This window comes from Ahaetulla prasina, chromosome 2 (assembly GCF_028640845.1).
Source record: "Ahaetulla prasina isolate Xishuangbanna chromosome 2, ASM2864084v1, whole genome shotgun sequence".
NCBI classification, from domain to species: domain Eukaryota; kingdom Metazoa; phylum Chordata; class Lepidosauria; order Squamata; family Colubridae; genus Ahaetulla; species Ahaetulla prasina.
In genome coordinates, this window is record NC_080540.1 from 147,222,102 (window position 1) to 147,246,383 (window position 24,282).

At 40.1% G+C, this 24,282-nt stretch overlaps 1 protein-coding gene across 2 annotated transcripts in view; it reads right to left on the reverse strand.

The window, feature by feature from the left end:
- DGKA (diacylglycerol kinase alpha) overlaps nt 1–23,718 on the reverse strand; it is a 98,843-nt gene extending 75,125 nt beyond the window's left edge. The window contains exon 1 of one of the 2 annotated variants that reach the window (XM_058166041.1): nt 23,579–23,718. The gene's annotated coding sequence lies outside the window, so the exon portion shown is untranslated. Of the gene's footprint in view, nt 1–22,687; nt 23,010–23,578 lie in introns of those variants that run through there. The other variant, XM_058166042.1, reaches the window with a different exon arrangement.
- Nucleotides 23,719–24,282: the final 564 nt, after the last annotated feature.

Sequence of the window (24,282 nt, forward strand, 5' to 3'; positions counted from 1 at the left end):
TCCTTCCCTCTCTGTAATCCCCTTGTGAACATCAACAGAAGGCAGCCAAATCATCCTCAAAGCTGCATTGTGTTCCCCAAATCCCCTTTGTAACTCCAGAGCCTCCTCCTGTAATAATTAATAAAGCCTGGTGCCAGTTTCCCCCCATTTTGAGGGAAGGAAATACCCAAAACCTGTAATTATAAGTCAGTGCTTCCTAATCTTGGCAAACTGAATAGGAGTGGACCAACTCTCTGAAGTCTCAGCAATGGCCATGCTGGCTGTGGAATTTCGGAAGTTGGAAGTCCACAGACCTGGAAATAGCCACGGTTGGGAAACCCTGATATAAGTGCTAAAATAAGAGGTAACATGAAGAAGCACTACCACAAAATTCCCTCCAACTCAGCTAAAAACAAAATCCTGGTCTTACAGTAGTAATTAATACATTTGTGATGTATCACCCTCCCATTCTGCGACCTCTTCCCATCTCTACTACCCTCAGTCCTCCCAAAATTGGATGAAACCTTGTTTAACCTGTCTTTAACTAGCGTAGGAAAGACAAGTCCTTTCCTCAACACCATGTAACCAAAAGAGAAGATGCAGCAAAGCAAAAAGGATCCAACACTGTGGCACACACTCAAAACTAAGGATAAACCTTTAAAACTAAACATTTGTATGGTCATTGTATTGTACAAACATTGATAACAATTTTATAACAACGCCAGCAGTCATTTAATGCGGAGATGAGCAACATGTAGTCTTCAAGATGTTGACATGTGGTTCCCACCAACTCTAAGCAACATGATTGACAGTAAAGAATTAAATAACGGGTTTAGTAATGGGTGGAAACTAATCAAGGAGAGAAGCAACTTAGAATTAAGGAGAAATTTCCTGACAGTTAGAACAATTAATCAGAGGAACAACTTGCCTCCAGAAGCTGTGAATGCTCCAACACTGGAAGTTTTTAAGATGATGTTGGATAACCATTTGTCTGAAGTGTTGTAGGGTTTCCTGCCTAAGCAGGGGATTGGACTAGAAGATCTCCAGGGTCCCTTCCAACTCTGTTGTTTTGTTGTTCTGTTCTGTTCTGTTCTGTCCCAAATGAGCTACATTTGGAGGACTACACATCATCCAATCTTCCATATATTGTGTTAGCTCCATGAATTTGTTACATTACAGCCAGCATTCAAACACCAACTTGCAGGTCCACTTGGTGTCCAATTAATAGGAAGACGTGCAATTATTGTTCAGTTGTAACAATCCTCTACTGGGATTGTCATTAGACTTCAACTACTGCACAGCTGAATTGTCAGTTTTCTCACCCACTCCTTCCCCTTCACCGTTTTCATTTCAAAACCACCAATAAATGCATTTCTTTCAAAGCAACCCATGTAGATTTTTTTAAAATTATGTTTTCTTTTTGTCTTCAAGGATTCCATGAACTTCAAATTAAGCCAAAGATTGCCCAATAATGCTGAAAAAAAATATTTTCATAGGTCACTTAGGTGGCTGCCTTAAAAAGCAGGAAAAACAACATTTGGGGGCTACTAGAGCCCGTTCCCCAACAGTTCAATTAACGTAAGTGCATCAGTCTCAATGTTTATTTCATCTTCCCTTTCATTGTTGCTCTTCTCCCTATGTCTACAAGCTGGAATATACAGTAGTCCCTGAGGATGCCTGGCTATAGAGTTGTTCTGTCACACTTCAAGGCTTTGAAACTGATTAACACTAGTGGGATTGTGTGGGCAGTAAAAATGCATCACTCGACAAAAGCAAGAAAATGACTAACAGGAGAAAGGGGAGTCTAAAATGATTTTTTTCTTCAGTCCTCCAAAATTGTCCTAATTTAATTACTTTTTTGGCTGGCTTACTTTGAGGCGATGGCACACACATCCTTAAATTACAGCTATAGAAACCTGTATATTTTTTTCTATTCAGATTCAAAAGCTTCAATAACAATATTAGTAGCTCAAACAATTAGGAACCCTCTTAATGCTGAATTTTCTCCCTTCAGATATCTGCAAAATCTCATTTTTTATTGCCTCTTAAAGTATAGCAAATATCTTTCTTTTCTTCAGAAAGCTATGGAATAGTGAAAGATGAAGCTTAATATATGTATTGCTCTTAATCTAGGTTTAAGCATTTTTATAACATTTTTAGTCAAAGGCGGACAGGAAATATACTCCCTAAGTAAGCGATTGGCTCACTTTCCAGATTGGCTCACTTTCCAGATAATGGGTACCACCTCCAGCCTGTAATATTTCTGCCCCCACACATTTCAAACAGCACCCTCCTGTGTTCACATCAGAACAGCCTAATAGTACATTGCACTAATGTGCACTTATATTACTTTTCAGGAATTGTCAGGGAAAAAAGAATAAGCTGCATATTGAGTTTATATTGCATATAAACTGCCGTCAAAGGATAGTAAAATGACTGACACAAAAGGAGCCACAGTAAGTAGCACTTTCCTCCTTAGTACTTAAAGTCAATTTAGTTGCTTACAACCCCATGGTTAATTTGTGCACTGATGCTCAACCAATCCCCTCAATGGCAACAGTCCTTCAAGGCTGCTTGCATTACTGACAAATGCATTAAGAGTACTGTTCTCTACACTGAGAAGGAACCGTCTTGGTAAAGGGTGGGTGTTACTAAACAGCCAACTTGTAGAAAAAAATGGTAAAAGATATTATTACAACAAATCGAGAACATACGCAAATACACATAGAAATAACTGATAAAACAAAGAGCTCTCTGTTCTTACACTGAGGCAATGGAGCCAACAGTAGGACAAACATCAAATTATCTTACATTCTCAATTATCAGTTGGTTAGCAGTACCTCCCGATCTGAACATTCCATCAACTGCTATGATACAGTGTTTTTAAAAATGTTTCTACTCATGTACAAAATTTATTATTGAGGGATTGAATGGCTTGTCAGCCTTGAGAAAGTTCTGATATTTTTCTTCCCCTTGAAAGTTGCAAGTCTAGCTATTTGGGGATAGCTCAGTACTTTTCCAGAAGTAAATCTTCTATAATAAGATGTCTACTTCATAGTCAGATCAGAAAAATTGAGCATTTGTACAGAAACCAGAATAATCTATTCCAGAATTGTAAATTTTGAATGTCCTTGACTATTTTCAACATCTCACTTAGGTAGCTAAGTACAAAAGAGGACTGGACTATTCAGGCAATTAAGTGGCATTAAAATGACAAAATTATTAAAATACCACCAGCTCCCACTATTATTTTCCCAGGTTCTGACAGCAAAAGCACTCTATTATAGCTTAAGTAAGATGCAAAACTCTACCTACAATCAACAATCTACTCAATACAGACATTACTTCCTTTTCATCAATTTAGCCAATTGAAAAAGCAGCACAAACAAACAAAATCATTGCATGTGAGAAGTCATGGAAGGGAGGTAGCTCGATGGAAGCCTAGATGGGTAGACGCCTCCCTTTCCACTGTTTCTCAAATTTGGCAGCTTTTACGATCTGTGGATTTGCAGTTCCCAGAATTCCCAACCAGTTTGCTGGGAGTTGAAGTCCAACTTTGAAAAACACTGCTCTAGCTCATGCTATCCCAAAATGAGGTTGGCATACTCAAGGCCTGCCAAGGAGAATGCTACTCTGGAACCAGAACTTTAGCAGTTGCTAGGAATAGAACATCTCCTGGATAGCTGGGGCCTTCTCCTCCAGATGTGGTATTCCTGACTGAGGGCTCCTTCTACAAGCTGGAAGGTTTCAGCTGCTGCATGACTACACATCATATATTAGAGAATGTCTCTAGTCTTAACAGGTCTGTCACAAAGAAAATGACTCAAGCAGAGAAACTCCTTCAGCCATGAGTCTGTTTTCTCATTAGTAAGGAGCTACACAGTTGCATGCTTGTCATGTCACAAACGGTCATGAATTTCTGAAACTGCTGCTTGAACAGCAGGTAAGTGGAGTTCCACTAGCTGGGAACTTGGCCTGCAATTGATTTAACATCTTCCTTTCTTGATGGAAATGCCAAGAAAGCTTATAACACTTATGTTATCATACTGGCCCCTTCCAAACCAGCACAGTCAGGTGTTCTTAGCGTACAATGCAATTGATGCTGATCAGATTCTCCTTTACAAGCTGGGACTTGTTTCAGAATCAGCTAGGAAGAGGTTCATCACAACACACGGAAGCACAATCTCAGCACTCATATGCAACTCAATAAAGCAACTATATGTTTTCCCAAGATGATGGGGTTGCTGTAGGAGGCTTCTACTACAGCAGCACAATCTTGAAAACAGATATGGATGCTTTAGTGAGCAGAAAACAGTAGCAGTCTTCACATTTTCATGCCTTTTGAAGCATCTCTGACCAACTAAAAATGCTCTGTCCACATTAATGACTATAATAATATGCTTGAAATTTGGCTCCCAGTCAATTCTTTCCTACAAGGAACAAGAGCCATGCTCACCTTGACTTCCATGAGTCAGGTCCAGCACCTTGAAGTGAATCAAGATAAGAGATATTGATGGTTGTAGTGGCCAATATCATAATGAATGTAAAATAAGAGAGGGAGAAACACTGGACTGGACCAAATGACTACAGTGAACATTAGCACTAAATATTCAGTAATACTGGAAGGCTCTATATGCTAAAGATGGTGAATAAGAAGAGCTGATGGAAGTAGTAAGGGTGGCCACCTAATTGACTCCCATGAAGTCTCCAGATATTTTCCTTCACCGGAAGGCATAGGTTGGTTTGAGAATGAAGCAGAGTGAAAAAGAACAGAACAGAACAAAACAAAACAAAATAGAATAATTGGCCAAATGTGATTGGACACATTTAAGAAATTTGTCTCTGGTGCATAAGCTCTCAGTGTACATGCAAGCAATGTGATAAATCATAATCATAATCATAAAATACAATCAACATAAATCATAATGAAATTATAGTCACAAAATGCTAAAGGAATAGGTAACAGAAAAGATGAGAAGATAATAGTAATATAGCCCTACCATGTGACTTGACTACGTGGTCAAACCTAACCTGAGCTCTCCTAAACTGGTTTTCTGCTTCAAGCATGGAGAATCATCTCCCATCATCGGATAAAATAAGACTCAAGTGCTAGTTCAAATAGCTTCCCTATAGAAACTAAGATGAAAAACATCTTATCTTTACTTCTGAAAGCAAAACAAGAATTGGTCTGGCCCCCATACAAACAAAGATAATCATTTCGAATTCTGAAATGGCAGATGTGACATCGGAAAAGGAAAATTGAAGAGATCCTAGATTTTATTCTTTCCACTGCAATTTAGTTGCTCATAATGCCTCCTGGTGTGTCCTTTTAACCAGCTTCATCGAAAGAGCACTGTTCTGGCTGGTACCTTGTAAAATCAGAAAGGGATCCAATCCAAACCATTCCAGTGGCTTCAATCTCACCCAGCCACATGACAGGCACTGTGACTGGTGACTCAAGCAAGCAAAAAGGAGAGAATCTGTCTCTTTCTTTTCAGTTGCTTTCCCTTGTTAAGCTTTCTTTCACCATTTCGTCAGCAAAGTCTTGAGTTAAGGCCTGTTTCAACTTTACCATACAGTCCCAGGGCTTGGCAGGAACGCCAACAGGTAGACAATGGGATTTACTGCTTATAATGTTGCCTGTTGTGCCTCAAACAAGTTCTGCATTCATGACTGACAATTTGGGTGGAGAGACAGATTAAAACATGGCATGGATGGATGAAATCATGGTTTTATTTCCCATCTTGCATGAAAGAAGTCTCACATAGTTTTTGTTATTTGTTCCTCATTTGATCCCCATCCTGTTCTCTTATTTTATTTATTCCTCACATTTATAAAGCTGTCAGCCTGACAAATATAACTCTGGGTAGTGTATAATTAAAAAAAAATCATAAAAAGCAAACACTTTAAACATTCCATGATAAGAACATCAATATTATTTTTAAAAACACTAAGAAGAAAAAAATGTTTAGTGATACATTCTAGCCACTCCATTAAGTCCTCATTAAGACCCCTGAGCTTGTTGACATAACCATGTCTGTAGGACTTCTGGAAGACTATCAAGGTTGGGGCCGGTTTCATCTTGGTGAGATGATGTTCCACAGGGTGGCTACCACAGCAGAAAATATGTCTCATGGGTCCTGCCAGGTGTAACTCTTTGACAGGGCATACCTCTTTTGCTTCACCTGATGAAATGGGCAGACATAATGAAGAAGAGGGAGACCAGCTATATACCGTATATTAAAAAGGGTGGAGACACTTTAGATAGGCATCACACCTTAATCCTGTCCCTCTTTGGCCCATTCTCATCAAACAATTTTATGGAAAATATTACGGTAACCTACCTGATGCAGGTAAACCTGGAAATGTATATAGAATATGATCAGCAATCCTTCAGGCTTTCTTATCAACTCTTGGGATGGTGGAAGAAGAGGAACATTGTAGTGCATTGTAATTCCAAGATAGAAGTTCAAATCACCAGGACCAGATGAATTAGACCCCAAGGTCCTGAAGAACTGGCAGATCTGATCTCAGAACCACTGAACCATATCTTTCAAAGATCCTGGAGCACCGGGGAACTACCAAATAGCAATAGCACTTAGACTTATATACCGCTTCACAGTGCTTTTACAGCCATCTCTAAATGGTGTACAGAGTCAGCATATTGCCCCCAACAATTTGAGTCCTCATTTTACCAACCTTGGAAGAATGGAAGGATGAGTCAGCCTTGAGCCTGGTGAGATTTGATCTGCCAAATTACAGGCAGCCCGCAGTCAGCAGAAGAAGTCTGCAGTACTGCACTCTAACCACTGCACCACCATGACCCTAACCACTGTGCCAAAGGACTGGAAAAGAGCTGATGTGGTTCCCATCTTCAAAAAAAGAAAATAAAATTGACCCAGGAAACTACAGACCTACTGTATCAGCTTGATATCAATACCCGAGAAGAGTCTAGAAAAGGTAATCAAGCAACAAATCTGTGAACACCTAGAGGCAAAGCATAACCAGAAGCCAACATAGATTTGTCAAAAACAGGTCATGCCAGATAAATCTTATTGCATTCTTTGATAAAATGACAACATTAGTGGACCAGAGAAATGCTATGGATACAATTTACTTGGACTTTAGTAAGGCATTTGATAAAGTAAACCACAACCTACTACTTGATAAGTTAGAAAAATGTGGGTTAGACAGCATCATCACCAGATGGATTCATAACTGACTGACTAACCGCACTCAATGTGTAGCCCTCAATGGAACTGCATCTACATGGAAGGAAGTATGCAGTGGGGTACCCCAAGGCTCTGTCTTAGGCTCAGTGCTCTTCCGTATCTTCATCAATGATTTAGATGAGGAGATAGATGAGGAGCACATCAAATTTGCAGATGACACCATGCTGGCAGGAATAGCCAACACTCCAGAAGATAGGCTTAAGATACAGAAGAATCTTGACAGACTTGAACACTGTGCCCTATCTAATGAAATGAAATTCAATGGTGAAAAAAGTAAGGTTCTACATTTAGGCAAGAAAAGCCAAATGCACAGATGTAGTATAGATGGTACCTGGCTCAATAGTAGTTATTGTGAGAGGGATCTTGGAGTCCTAATGGACAATCACTTAAACATGAGCCAGCAGTGTGCTGCAGCTGCTAAAAAGCCAATGCAGTTCTAGGCTGTATTAATCAAGATCACATGAAGTGCTGATATCACTTTATAATGCCTTTCTAAGAGCACACTTGGAATACTAAATCCAGTTTTGGTCGCCACAATGTAAAAAAGATTTGAGACTTTGGAAAGAGTCAGAGATCAGCAACAAAGATGATTAGGGGACTGGAAGCTAAAACATATAAAGAATGGTGGCTGGAATTGGGTATGTCTAGTTTAATGAAAAGAAAGAGTAGGAGTGACATGATAGCAGTGTTCCAATATCTCAGGGGCTGCCACAAAGAAGAGGGAGTCAAGCTATTCTCCAAAGCACCTGAAGGCAAGACAAAAAGCAATGGGTGGAAACTAATCAAGGAGAGAAACAACCTAGAACTAAGGAGGAGCTTCCTGACAGCTAGAACAATTAATCAGTGAAACAACTTGCCTCCAGAAGTTGTGAATGCTCCCACACTGGAAGTTTTTAAGAAGAGATTGGACAACCAATCGTCTGAAATGGTGTAGGGCTTCCAGCCTGAGCAGGGGGTTGGAATAAAAGACCCCCAAGGTGCCTTCCAACTCTGTTATTCTGTATTCTATTCTGTCCCCCACCAGTCTTCCCCTGCTATATTATACAGCATGAGGATTTGGATTTTATTGTTTTATTGTTATTCAATAATCCGGGAGAGAGAAGCAATAAAAGGGAGATCCTGAAGAGTCTTTAGTTTCCTCACTGAAAGAACTATATATAATCCAGAGATGAGAGGGATTTTTTTATCCTTGTGAAACATAATTCTCCCCACTCACACACACACACACAAATCCTTTCTTTAATTACCACCTCCAGAAGATTCTCTCAACAAATGATGTTGGAGCACCAATCCCCATTTTCTTCCACCTTCAATTTGTGTCACCTCAACTGAAATCTTAGTGTATTTTTTATTCTCAAAGCTTCCCAGATCTTCACAAGCAATTGTGGACTTTCTTTAAAAAAAATGTGTTTTTCATTTTGTTTACAAACTTTGATTACTGGGAAGGGGGAAATTTTCCTCTAATTATGTAAAAACCACTACAGCCGTGCAGTGCTTTAGATATGGCTCTTAAAAATTCCGTCTGAGCACATGCGTACCTCCCTGCAGCAGCCGCATGTTCCTGGGGGAAAAAATCGAGTGTAATGAAGTGCATTTGCACTTCCACATACCCCAAACTATCTTTTCCAAAGTAAGTCCCAAACACTGCATAGTCCAACTCTATTTCCCCTAAAATAAGACATCCCCTGATAATAAGCCCAATTGGGCTTTTGAGTGCATGAGCTAAAAATAAGCCCCCCCCAAAAAAAAAGCCCTCCCCGAAAATATTTAAAGGCATGCGCAGCCGGTCCCCGCCATTTCCTCTGGTTAGGGTAAGGGAGACAGAACTGGAAATCAGGTGAGACGGCAAGAGGAGCCCCATTTTGCTCCACGTGCCCCAAAGTAATAAGACATCCCTGAAAATAAGGCCAAGCACTTATTTCGGGGTTAAAAAAAAATATAAGACAGGGTCTTATTTTTCGGGGAAAGGAAGACGAGAACAGTCTGTTTCTGAGAGGGCATGTTCCCAAATCCATTATTGTTCCTACCTTATATGTAAAATGCACAGAGGATTCCTTCTCTTTGTTCTCGTCATGTTGTTCCTACTTCCCTGATTCATGTATTTTCAGAGTTTTGGTCTTAAAACAAGGTCAAGCAATGACCATTCCCTTCTTTCTCTTCTTATATCTCAGTACACAATTTCTCTATCACATTTCCCCCCCCCACACACACACACACATACACACTTCAGCTAATGCATCTCACAATGGGACATACAGGTATGAAATATAAGAAGTTGCTCCTTCATCCATCAGGAAAGTTCAAAGTCTGACGAGTTGCAAGCTGTTAAAGAGTAATTCCTTTCTTCCTTTGACTTCAATGTCCATCACTCAGGAAATAAGCACACCTTACGAAAGAATTGCAATTCCAAAACAAACACACCTGAGCTTATTAGATCCCTTATTAGACTTTGCACAATTTGAAAGAGAGAACAGATGTTTGCTCGCACAAAGAAAACAATCTTCTATTGACATTTCTTACAACCACCTTTGTCTCTGACGTGGCCGAAAGTCAGAGCCTCATGCTAGCTGCATGGAAGGCAGCTTGAACAAAATATCCCTATGGCTGAATCTCTATTCCCAGCCATGACTGATGGACTCTCCCATCTTTTCCAGTTTTCATGAATTAAGCTTCCAAATTAGAAAGAGCCACATAGCTCTCTCTCGTTTTGGCACAGCAGACTACCTACTCAAGGGTAATCCTGGGACATAAAAGTTTATAGGACTTGTTCAATAAGGAAAACCATAATATTTAGGAATGGAAAAACTGGAAAGTTAGGTTCTTTTTTTCCATAATCACTTTTTCAAAATACATGCTTATGCTTGTTTAACTAAGTGCTACCAATTCAGTCTTGATTCTTGGCAACCACATAAGATTTTCATCGATCCATTTCTACCCTGGTTGTTCAGGTGTTTCAATGACACACCCACTACAACTGAGCCATCCACCTTGCTGCTGGCTGTTCTCTTTCTCTCCACCTTTCTTTATATTAGAGCTAACTCTTCCCAAAATACTACAGAAAGAACATCCAACCCCGATTATTTTAGGTCTTTAGAGACACATATATCTCCTACCTACAAGTTGTCATGTGCTGTTCCACTCAATACATTCCATTTTTCATCAGAACATTGCTGCTGCTTGTAGTACTTTCACAATCCAAATATAGTCTGAATAGTCCCCCAGAATGCTGGATTGCAAAGTCTTTATATGTGCAGTAAAATTCCAGATGTCCTTTTCAGTGGTGGGTTTCAAAAAATTTTATTACCGGTTCTGTGGCTGTGACTTGGTGGGCGTGGCAGGGGAAGGATACTGTAAAATCTCTATTCCGTCCCCACTCCAGGGGAAGGTTACTGCAAAATCCCCATTTCCTTCTGATCAGCTGGGACTTGGGAGGCAGAAAATAGATGGGGGTGGGGGCCAGTCAGAATTTTTACTACCGGTTCTCCGAACTACTCAAATTTTCCACTACCGGTTCTCCAGAACTGGTCAGAACCTGCTGAAACCCACTGTTGGTCCATGTTATTTACAGATACATCTTGATATATCCACTTCTGATCTAATGATAATATTGTCTTTGGCAGATTAGAACCAAATTGGTTTTGAGTTAATTTTTGAATGGGAAGTTCTTTTATATACCTAAATTAAAAATAATTGCATTTGAAACTGTAAAGTTCACTGATCTTTGTCCAAGAACATTCTCCTATTTCATAGGTAAATATGGACTTTGACACATGTGGTTATCTCTACTATTGCAGCTTTCAGAAATCAAGTCAATAGGCAAAATAACGATTAGATGTCTAGGGTTTCTTCTCCTATGGATATTTTTAAATAACATAATCACCTAGTAAAGGTGATTCCGAGACATGTTTCTGTTTCGCCACAAACTGAATTGACACACAAGAAGAAACATACCGGTATCTGCAAAATATCTGCTTATTTCTCTGCCACTTTCAAAGGATAGTTTTTAAATTAAAAATACAAAACATGGATCATTGGTGTGGAATAGAGTAGGTTAACATTTCTTACTGCTTTTCCTTTGTCACAAATGAAACGAAATGACAAAAAATAAGCCACTCCCCAGTCTAGTCTGAGTAAGCAACTGAACATATAGATCAGCGTAACATCGACTGGTTTTTTGCCAACCTTCCTGGATGAGATTGCTGTTGAATCAAAAGGAATATTAATTGCTTAACAGTAAATAAATCAATACAACTAAAGTAAATGGGAAATACAAATTTTAAAAAATCAAAACGCTTGGACTCCAACGGAATCCAATCTGGGGCACAGATGGATAATGTAGAACACAAGGCACAAGATGTGCTTTCAACGATCCACTGGATTCCAATTAGAATTTCAAAAATCTGCAAATAACTTTTTAAAGATATAGCCAGAAAAACACAAAACATTAGTTTAACACTGAAGATGGGCAATAAAAATAAACACTAATTTATTCTCCGCACTGTATCAGGATTCTTAGTATTGTTTATAAAAAAAGTCCAGCAATTAAATAAAAATGTTTGCAAACAAGCATATTTACAAGGAATCATTCTAAAAATATTGTACATATTGTTCACCGCATCCAATTTAACTGTTCGTTTGATTTAAAATGTAACTTTGTTACTTGTATTCTTACGATTTATATTGATATTGTTTCCTGATTGCTTATTTGTACCCTATGACTATCATTAACTGTTGTATCATTAAGCGTTAAATTTGTACCCTAAGACTATCATTAAGCGTTGTAAGTGTTGTACCTTGATGAAGGTATCTTTTCTTTTATGTACACTGAGAGCATATGCACCAGGACAAATTCTTTGTGTGTCCAATCACATGTGGCCAATAAAAAAACGAAGAAGAAATTCCATTTGGGGACATATGTATTCTTTTAATGCTGCATTGATATGTAAATCAAACTGCAACTCAACAGTGCAGCCTTTCCCATCTTGCAGAGATGTTTTTTGTCTGCAGTTCAAGCTCACCTGCAAATTATATGACTGACTAGTCGCCATTTTTTAGATGTTTGGCACAGAAGGTTATCAGCTATGAATGCCTGTCACTGACTTATAGACACTTTTTTCCAACACTGCTATTTTCATCTAAAGCCAAACTCTTTTACTACTCTGTAATTTACAACAGCCACAATTCCCTACTAATTTTTCTGTTTCTTGTTTCCTCTGGGTAAATCTGTTAATTTCTCCCGCCTCATATTAAATTAGAGAGAAAGGAAGGCTGCACGCCACCTTTCTTGAATTTTAACTCCCCTTTAGGTTAGAAGTGAACGTAAGACACAATCTTTTGATCAAAGGATTGTTGTCGTTTATTCCTGCAAAAGAACTTGTGGCTGGCACTGGTGTTCTTCTAATTAGCAGAAAGTAGAATAAAATGATGGCTTGCACAAGCACTAAGTATAGTGCTGTATTATGAAGCACGTCATCTCCATGGCTCTGATCCTCTCATAATATTGATCTATTATTAAAAGTATTTTTAATCTGCCCTTCATTGTAAGATATCAGTTCATCAGACAAAAGGCACAACAGGCAAAACAAACTACCCAATAGAGTCATGAAACACTGCAATAATAAGAAATCAAAAGCATGTTTCCTCCCTATTCCAGCAACATTTGGAAGTCTCCTTCTTGTTTGTCCATATATTTACATATATTTTTAATGTTGGCAGATGGAATATTGGAACAGCTTATAGGCTATTCATCACTAACAGATACTGGGGGGAGAGGCTTTGTTTATCGATTTGCTCTCAAATGGTTTCTCTTTACATTTATAATGAATTATCTATAAATAGCTGTAAGTAATGAAAGGTTCCCACTGCCCATGTGGCAATTTTAAGAAATTCTTCATCATTTATCCTTTCAACATGCTGAATGATAAATGATAAAAGCAGGCTACATGTGCAAACAGAAGTTGGTTAAAGGCAAAGGAACTTTTGAAGGTGGACAGTGGCACCTCCAATGTGTGCTTTGCACATTGATGCTATTGTGCCATTCTATTGTTAAAATAAATTAATTCACCAGATAAGCACAAAAATATCAGGATGCAAAGTGCTCATAATAGCACCCACAGAATAGTTTCCAAAACATAGGAGAACAAAGGATAACAATTCCAGATCAAAAGAGGGAGTTTGGAAAGAACTGATGCAGAAACATATAACCAATGGTAACAGCATAGCAACCCCAGAATCTCTCCCAGTGTTACCAACCTGTAATTTTTAACGAGCCTGAAGAAATACTTCGGGAATATTTATTTAAATCATGTTTGATTCAAATCATTTTTGTTCAGTTCCATCCAGATTTTGGATTGTAAGGTCACATCACTCAAAGGCAAGAAGAACCTTAGACATGAAAAAAATATGTAGGCCTTTGGATTAATGTACTGTGAAGTGAATAATTAATTCACATTTTTTTTAGATCAGTAGACAACCTGATATTCTTCAGAGTTCTAGACTATAGCTGCCATAATTGGCTTGTGGCCACATTGATGGGAACTGAAATCCAAACCGTACGTTTAGCATTAGATGTCATAGACTCTGTCATAAAGGGGAATAAGGATGTTCCTGGGGAAGAAGAAGCTGGCAAATGCCCAGAACTTGGGTCTGACTCAGAAGGACAGGAAATTATGCTATCTATGAGCATAGATCCTTCAATGCAAAACTCAAAGATGCCACTAAACCTTATTTAAATCTGTGGGAAGACAGCATCACCAAATGCATTATTAGATAGGGCTGTATGTATTGCAGCAAGAGGTTCTTGAGACTAAAAATTCACTTGGAAGTCAGTAATGCTTCCAAGACCTCCAGGGTCCCTTCCAACTCTGTTATTCTGAATTCTGGACAAGTATCCAGAGGAAGGCACAGGAAATGAAATGCCCATAATAATGCAATAACCATAATTTACCGTGTTTCCCTGAAAATAAGACCGGGTCTTATTTTCTTTTGACTCCTGAAAAACCAGCTAGGGCTTCTTTATGGGGCGGGGCTTATTTTTTTCGCTGTATGAGGCAGAGGGGCGGGGCAAGCAGCCCATTGTGCCAGCTTCCTGAAGGGTTGAAGCAGGCCATCCCACCATTCAGGAAACAGATGATTCATGGGTGCCCCTCAGGCCGCCGCCGCCTCCAGCAAGCGCGGCCGCTTTTGCCATCGATTGCGGCCACAAAAGCAGCAGGAGGCTAAGCGATGTGCCCCACACATTGGCCTTCCAAAGGGTACTGTAGCAGCAGCTATCCACAATTTTTTTACCGTTATTTCGTCCCAACTCAGTGTTAAAAGTTAACATTCAGAAATATTACTGTGGCTGCGGAGGTCTCCTTGTGCAACTCTCTGCTGCTGCAGCTTCAGAGCAAAACTCTGCCTTCCCTGCACAGGATTGCAAGACTGGAGGCTCCAAAGCCATGGAGGGAGCGCTTTTGGATGTGCATCTATGCAGTCCTCCTCTTTGAAAGAACGATCTGTAGGTGTGGAGAGAGATTTTCTTGCACATCGTCCTTTCTTCCGCAGCTACGGTAACATTTCTGAAATGTTAACTTTTAACACCGTACTGGTCCACGTGGCTTGTGACGAAATAACAGCAAAAAAATTGTGGATAGCTGCTGCTACAGTACCCTTCGGAAGGCTGGCATGAGGTGTGTGGGGCGCATCACTTGGCCTCCTGCTGCTTTTCTTTTTATGAGAGCATATGCACACCAAGGACAAATTCCTTGTGTGTCCAATCACACTTGGCCAATAAAGCATTCCATTGCATTCTATTCTATTTTGTGGCCGCAATCGATGGCAAAATATCATCAATTCAATATTCAAAATTCAATACCATCATTCCAGACACTCTTCTAACTAAGCTAAACCAGCTACAAGTACCTGAACAGACTTGTAAGTGGATCACAAGCTTCCTAACAAACAGGAAGCAGCAGGTAAAGCTAAGCGGGATCACTTCAGATACCTGTACAATTAGCACAGGGGCCCCCCAAGGCTGTGTGCTCTCCCCACTTCTCTTCTCTCTGTATACCAATGACTGCATCTCCAACGATCCATCTGTTAAACTACTGAAGTTCGCAGATGACACAACAGTGATTGGTCTTATTCGAGACAATGACGAATCTGCATATAGACGTGAGGTTGAACAACTAGCCTTGTGGTGCGACCGTAGAAATGGTGGGAAATCCATAGAAATGGTGGTAGACTTTAGGAGAAACCCTTCCATACTTCCACCTCTCACAATACTAGACAACACAGTATCAACAGTAGAATCCTTCAAATTTCTAGGTTCTATCATATCACAAGATCTAAAATGGACAGTTAACATCAAAAACATCATCAAAAAAGGACAACAAAGAATGTTCTTTCTGCACCAACTCAGAAAGCTCAAACTGCCCAAGGAGCTACTGATCCAGTACTGATCCAGAATTATTGAGTCTGTCATTTGCACCTCTGTAACTGTCTGGTTCAGTTCTGCAACCCAACAAGAAAGACACAGACTTCAGAGGATAATTAGAACTGCAGAAAAAATAATTGCTACCAACCTGCCTTCCATTGAGGACCTGTATACTGCACGAATCAAGAAGAGGGCCGTGAAAATATTTACAGACCCCTCACATCCTGGACATAAACTGTTTCAACTCCTACCATCAAAACGACACTATAGAGCATTGCACATCAGAACAACTAGACACAAGAACAGTTTTTCCCCGAAGGCCATCACTCTGCTAAACAAATAATTCCCTCAACACTGTCAAACTATTTACTAAATCTACACTACTATTAATCTTCTCATCGTTTTCATCACCAATCTCTTTCCACTTATGACTGTCTGACTGTAACTTTTTGTTGTTATCATTAAGGTTAAATTGCAACCTATGACCATCATTTGTGTTGTAAATGTTGTACCTTTGATGAAGGTTTTTTTTTTCTTTTATGCACACTGAGAGCATATGCACCAAAACAAATTCCTTGGGTGTCCAATCACACTTGGCCAATAAATTCTATTCTATTCTATTCTATTCTATTCTATTCTAAAAGCAGCTGTGCTTACTAGAGGCAGCGGCTGGAGCGGCACCCACGAGGCATGGATCCATGGATGGAATTGCCTGCTGTGACTCTCACCGTTAGGTAAAGAGGGTCCAAGGCATGTGGGGTGCATCGTTTGGCCTTTGGCTTCTTCTGTGGCCGCAATTGGCTGCAAAAGCGGCCATGCTTAATGAACTGCCAAAGCAGCTCAGCTGATCCGCAGGCCCCAATGAGGGGGCTGAGCAGCCCTGAGGTGACGGGGAAGGGAAAGGCTGCCTCCTGTGCTGGCCATGCTCACCCACTTCAATAGAGCTTATTTTTGGGGTAGGGCTTATATTAGGCCTACCCCCCAAAATTGGGCTAGGCTTACTTTTTGAATAGGTTGTCTTTTTGGGGAAACGTTGTATGTATGTATACCCACTACCAGGATTCAGTTACAAAAGGCCAGGGTATGTGTCGTGGCATGGTAATGCACGTTTATCATTTTCATGTCATCACAGTTTGTACCAGTCGCCTGTGGAGTTAGTTGGTGTAACCCAACTATGTGGTGGGTTTGCTGCCTCTGAAATAAATCTCACCATTGGAATGTAAACCAGTCCTGGGATCAAAACAGCTTTGCTTGTAAACTCCTGTCACTGGCTGCTTCAATCCTTATCTGCCAGCTCAGATCAAAACTCTTGGTTTTAGTTGGTTTGCAGCCCGATTTAATTTTTTATGGAACCCTGGAATTAATCACTAGTATCAGCGATGCTCCTGGGTAATAAACTATGTCTCTAGTGCATCTGCTGCTTGCTTGTTTCAATACAAAAAAATATTTATGCTTAGCAATTTCCATCTCTATTCATGCAGAGAACCTCCTCTCTGGGTCAGCATGGATACCCATGCCTTAGATTTTGTTTCTAAATGCTGAGTCTTTCTATTCAAGTGAACTGTTTCTTCCATCTGTACAAAAAAGTTTTCTAATTCTAGGAAACATTTAAACGATCACAAATACGCCAAGCCATATATTACAAATTTTTTTAAAAACCGAAGTTTTAGTTGTAATTCTAATTATACTCATGAATTCCACAAAAATTATTTCTTCAATAGATGTGCATAAAATTGCCCTGTAAAATATTGGCTGATAGTTCAGTTAATTGCACACTTTTGAAAAGTTGTGGTGGCACAGTGGTTACAATGCAGTATTGCAGGCTAATTCTGCTGACTGCCAGCAGAATTCTCACTGGCTCAAGATTGACCCAGCCTTCCATCCTTCCGAATTCAGTAAAATCAGACTCGGATTGTTGGGGGAAATACACTGACTCTGCAAACTGCTTAGAGCAGAGTTCCCCAACTTTTCTGGCTTCACAGCAGGGTGGATAAAAATAGATGATTTTTTTTAAAAAATCAAATTTTTAAAATTTAAAATGGATTTTTTAAAATTTAAATCAGATTTTTTTTTTATCACATTTATTTTAATAAAATGCTTTTGGAGTAAAAGCCTATCTAAAGATAGTTTTATGTTTAAGATACATTAATAATTACTTTATTCAGCATGAAATGGAGCTTAGTTATGTAGCATGAGGCTGTATATTCTGCAATATTGGGACTGTCGGTGAGTCAACAGCGGGTTAGAGGAGGAACTGCTGCGAGGCAGAGATGGCAGGTGCTCTTTAAAAATTATGACTTAAATTGAGTTGATTTAAATCAAGCCTTTTTACTAGTGATTTAAATCAAATCCACCGGCTTTGCAGTTCAGGAGGAGAGGGGATGGTTCTGTGTAAGTGGTTAGCAAGCATGCGTGCATGCAATCCATTTGCATAAGCGGCGGGCATACATGTGCATACTACCCAATTCTGCCCCCCTCCCAGTTCCAAACAGCTCATGGCCCGGTAGTATGCTTATATACATATTGAAAAAACAAATACCCCCCCTCCCCCAAAAAGAAACACCACATCCTAGATATGCAGTTCTCCAGACTTGTAAGTATGAAGTTTTAAGAGGATAATAATAATAATAATAATAACAACAACAACAACAACAAGAAGGCTGGCAGCAACCGGTATCAACCATTAGCACCAGTCAAAGGTATTTGTGATGCATTTTTGAATGTTCGTTTGACTAAGTTTCATGTTTAATGAATAAAGTAAATAATAATAATAAAGAAATCTTACAAGGCTCTATCCTGAGCAGCTGCATCTTAAAAATAAATATTCAAGATCCACTTCTGCAAGATGTGAGATTATTTACACAACCTTCTTCAAACCACTACTAGACTGTTTTGCAAACATGCAATAACATAGCTATTATTCTGGCTTTACCACCTAGATGACTCGTAATATTTCAAGAATTTCTGAATTATCAGAACAATGATTGGCAGGTTCATCCAAAATACAGAATAAGTGAATCCAATAAGAAATCGAAAGCCTTGTTTTAGAACCACTGCAATTCGCTCCAGGAAGCTAAGAATTATAGCTTGGTTCTTTTTTATGGCAGCCTTGATAGATTTTAATGCTATCTAATAATGCCACAGTTTGATCACTTCTGGCTTAAAATTTTTAGCTGTGATCCCAACAGATTTATATTAAAGATTTTGTTCCTAATTGTTAGAAATATTCACTATCCAAGGCACTTTATAATGTAATTCTCACAATGCACATTAGCTTAAAAAATATACGTAATTATTCAAGGCTGCTTCTGAGACATATAACTTGATCTATCTGCTTATCAACATAACTATTCAATTAAATGTTGATAATAGCCCTCATAAATACATAAAAATTCAATTTTAACTGCCCATCTAGTCTAACTTATAAAATAATGCATATGCCCAGGCAAAAAATTTCTGGTACTTACAATTAAAAGTTACAGTACAGAAAAATCTGTTTTTAGAAAAAACTTAGAAGCGGTGAATCGCATGGGGAAATGACTGCCTTTCTTCCAAATAAAATATTAAAAAAATTTTTAACGCAACATGTTGTCCTGCAGCATAGACAAGGCTTGCAACTGATGTTTTCAGCTCTTCCTTCCACCTTCTTTGGAATTTAAACCAATATAATATGTGATAAAGAAAATCAAACTTTATTTTAATAATGTAATTCAAAGTACACGATATTGTGGAAGCTCAATTTTAAAAAATGTGTTCAATGTTCTTAGCAGATTATAAGATGGTTTTGACTAGGACAAGTACAAATTAATGGTTTTATATATTAGCTCCCAAGAAATTAAGAGAAATTTAAATCTGGAATACAATTTAAAATGAATGAAGAAAAATACGCAACTTAACACGATCTTTAATTAAAGCAGCTATCTAAGAGACAACCTGAATCCTGAAGCAAAGCTTTCTGTTTCTTTTTCTTTGGACTTCCAGCAGCTTGACTTAATTGCAAGCATTTATCAGAGCTGCTGGGGAGCTACAATATATCATTTTAGCAGTAAAAAGTTACAATTCTATATATAATTATCTAATGCAATTAATATTCACACACCTATTTCACATAAATTTATATAACTATCCTTTTTAAAACTACCGTATTTTGTACAAATGAATCCCATATTTTATTAATCTATATACTTTTCATTTTTCATTTTTCCCATTTCTTTTTTATCACTGTTTTAAAAACAATAAAAAAATTTTTAAAAAGTTCAGGAGCTGGTACATTACACTTGTTTCTCCAGCTCAGGCACAAAAACATCTAGGTCAAGGTCCCCAGAGTACTGTCTTCGCATTTTAAAAGAACAATCCTTTTTCAAGTAGGGAAGAGGATGAGGGAGTCGCCCGAATTTCCATACTTGGGAATAGGTATTCAAACTCAGATACAGTGCGGTAGTTAGCTTGGCAGTGAAGCTGCAATATTGACAATGAGGTTGGTTATTCAAAACATACCTACTTTTAAAAATAGGCTAGGGAACGAAAGCTGGTTTTTTAAAAAAAGCAACAACTTACAACTCCTGAAAGTTCTCATGGGAAAGAATATTATGATAACACTTAGAACATTACACAGAGAAAATGAATTGGGATAACCTATAAACGCTATCGTTCCATTATTTGGTCAACCTTTCTTCTACATTCCACTATGAGCTATTGACTTCATGGGCAATACATCTAGCTGTGTGATCATCCTCCCTGAAATATATTTGATCTTGAAATCATACTTCTGTAGAGAACGACTCCATGTATAAACATCTTCTTGTGCTGGATATACTTCAGCCGCTTCAATGTTAGGTGGACAGTTCTAAGTTCAAAACAATGGCCCCACAGATCTGGTAAGCCAGGGGTGTCAAACCGTAACCCTAACCTTGCAGGCCGGATGTGTCATGCGCTGGCCACGCCCACCTGTTTTAGCAAAGGGGGGAAAAGTTTTGATACTTCCCGTGAGGACGTGAGTTTGACACCCCTGTGGTAAACATTTAACTTCTCAAAGGTACAAATGATGGCATCACATTCCTTTTCATATGCAAACCAATGTGATTTCCTCTCTGACTTTTTATCATCTGAAGATCACCAGATGAAGAGCATGGCAGACTTATATCATTTGCATTAACTCTGTGTCACTACATCTTGCTGAGGCATCAATGGCTAACACAGCAAAGTCTAGACCTCATAACATCAGACAACTGCTGAGGCAATTGCAATCTGGCACTCCTCAATCTATTCTACACCATCATATTATACTACAGCAACAGTCTTGTGAGTGACTTACTTGGCATAAACTCCTATAGCAATTAGCTAATCCCATGAAAAACCCCATCTGCTTTTTCCCGTTGGGGCAGAGCATTCCTAGATTCCTAGCCTGTTCCTTCCCTATCAAAGGAGATATAACAAAATGACCTATCCAACTGTCTGGTTTAGACCAATTGTGAACATTTTGGTCTGGATAGTGAACCTGGTATCCCTGATAAGTGGGAAAATTATTTCTAGTTGTTCCAGATATGCTTTCAGGTAGTTGAAAAGATAGCCACATTATCTAAATATGCCACGGCACAGTGATTTAGGGACAGCCAGTTTGGTGTGGTTAAGGCAACTGGCAAGAAACTGGGAGACTGAGTTCTAGTACCACCTTAGGCACGAAGCCAGACGGGTAACCTTGAACCACTCATGCTTTCTCTGCCATAGGAAAGAGTACAGTGGTATCTTGTCATTCTGAAATCTTGCCAAGAAAACTGTAGGAATCTGTCCAGGCAATTGCCAGGAACCAACGCCGATTTGAAGAAGAAAGTCATTGAAATCCTTGAGCAGCTCAGGAATCAGTTTTAGGAAAGACCAAGCAGAAAAATGTTAAATTTATACAACTTATGGTGCATGATGTAAGCTGGCTTCTTCATACCACTTTCTGACAAGGATCTTCGTCAGTATCCTTTGGCCAACTCAAATGTATTTGGCTGTCCAAAGTTGCTCCAGCAGGTCATCAGGGCAAAGTACAAGAGAGCTGTTTGGTTGTTTTCTTATTAAGCTTGCTATAGTCTACACAAAAAAAACTTTCTTTGCCAAACACAGGTGGCGAAGATGATTGAGGAGGCTCATGCTAATTAAACCTTAGAATTTTCTGCCACCTAACTGATGTATATGGTCTTTTCACTCAGTGCTCAAAGAATAAGGCTCCTTCTGTTACAAATTCCCAAGATTCCTTCTGAAGCTTTCTGGTGAGGAGGGGTAGAGGGAATCTCCCAATGCCTGAGCGGAGGTGTACATTGAAGCTCAACTGCTGTCTGTCATTTAGACTGGCAGAAAGGCTATAGTCAAGTAATACAAGCTAGTTACACAAAAACTGCTGTCTCTTACAACATTTCCACATTTTCATTTAAGAGTCTTCAGGAAGGAAACTAGAGAAAACTCTTGACGCTTCTGTAATGGAATAACTCTTACTGTTTTGACTCTGCATACAATAAGAATAAGGACTAAAGAAAAAAAGCTGTTCTTTTCTCAGACCTTGTTGTATGCAGAGTCAAGAGATGTAGTGCTGGTGACCAATTTATTTGGCTGGCTTCAAAAAAATTCATGGCGATCAAGGGCTATTAACTTTAATGGGGCTGCCTCTGAAGGCCATCTGCTTGGAGACTAATGGGCTTCTGTGGGCAGCTGGTGGCCACTATGAGACCAGACTGCAGCACAAGATGGGTTAGGAATCCATCTGGACCAAGCAGGGCATCACTTATCTTCTTATCCCTAGGAAGGGACTTCACCATTATTTAGGTTGAAAAAATACCAAGCACATCTTCCAATTGTGCACTGGTGTGGTTTTTTTTTATTTATAAACTAACCTAGGCGTTAATTGCGGGTAATTATCTCCTGCATTGCAGAGACAGATACAGCCAAGTGGAAAGAGCTGAAGCACGCTCAGATCCTCAGCACAGAACCGTGTTCCATACTTACGCTACTAAACTGAGGCATGCAACACCGTGCCATGTTATCCTCAATAAATCCAAATAATCAACGCCCACTTACTCACAGGAAATGAAGCCAAGCAGGCCTTCCCCGGGGTCAGATAAAAGCCGCAGAGCCTTCAGAGAAGCACTCGCTGACACTAGCAGGGCAACGGCCACGTTGAAAAACACCCAACCCGACGCACCACAAGCCTGGATTAAAATAGTTTTCCTTCCTCTTCAGAGGGCGGGGAGGGGCGGCTGAAAAGCGAAGAAAGTTTGCGCTCGCACGGTTTCTTGGGGCAACACGGCGTGCCATTTTTGCAAGGCAGTCTGAGGTGAATCACCCGAGACGGTACCCTGCAGTTTCTATACCCATCTCTCTCTCTCTTTCTCTCAGCATACAAAGTTCTCTTTCTTTTTCTCGCTCCCTCCCTCTCTCCCTCACGGCTAAAATAAGAAGCCGTCCGTTTGCTTCCTCAAGGACCTGCCTATCGTACATACTTTTAAGTAAATCCTTTTTTAAAATAAAAACCCTTCCCAGACTGCAATCTCACACACACACACGCCGGATCCCTCCTTCCTGAAAGACCGGCGGCCGAGCGAAAAAGAGTTGGAAGCGGGAAGGGCAAATTAGCCCCTCACACCCTTTGCACAGGTTTCCTTTCAGCCCCTCGCAACTATTTCGGCGACAAGCCAACACAGGGCAATCTGGGGCTCGAACGTCTGGCTTCGAGAAGTCCTTTTGCCGCCAAAAGGCGCCCCGGCCGGTCCCGAAAACGTCCGCTCGTTGCATCTTCTCCAACTTCGCCCTCTCCCTCGCCCCCCATTTTCCCGCCCCCCCGACTAGTACTCCGGGTTGGGCGCCTTTTCTTCGGCGCGCGCCCGCACCCTTCGTCCGCGAGCGAACGAGCAAGGCGCGAGGGGGGAAAGAGAGAGAGAGAGAGAGAGAGAGAGAGCGAGGGTCCGCACGGTACCTTGTCCCCGCAACCCGCCTCGGCGCCGGGAAGTTAGCCGGAGAAGATAGAGGGCTGTCTGAAGCTCAGCCAAACGCAATCACACCCTCTGGCGAGCAGCCTCTACGCCACGCCTGACATCAGCATGAAGGAGTTCCCTCTCGCCTCGGCTCTGCAGTTGGATACCTTCAGCGTGCACCTCTCGAGGGTGGAGAGGCGGTGTCGGTCCCGGAGACCGCAGCCGCTGCTTTCAAGGAAGGGAAGGGGCACATCCCAAGAGTGGGATTTTTAATTGAAATTAGCGCCGGGGTTTTAAACCATACCTACCGCTTAAGAGCAAGGTCCGTGGGACGGAGGAGATGCCTGGACGCTCTCCCTGCGGATTCAATATTATTGCCTCGCACCCCCCCCCCCGTTTGTTTGCAGTCTTTTCCCATCCAGACTTAGGCAGGTCAGTTGTTCATAAGGATTGCAAGAACAAAAGAGAGGGGGGGAAAGTTATACACAATATTCTGAGGAAAGGAGCATCCCAACTTGGTGATTTTTCAAACTATTATCTTTGGCTCAAAATGTAACTACAGACCAATCTGCCTGACATCCATACCTGGGAAGATCCTGGAAAAGAGAAATCAAGCAATAGATCTGTGGAACATCCAGAAGCAAGCAAAGTTATAACCAGAAGCCAACATGGGTTTGTCAAAAAACAGTTCATGCAAGGCAAATCA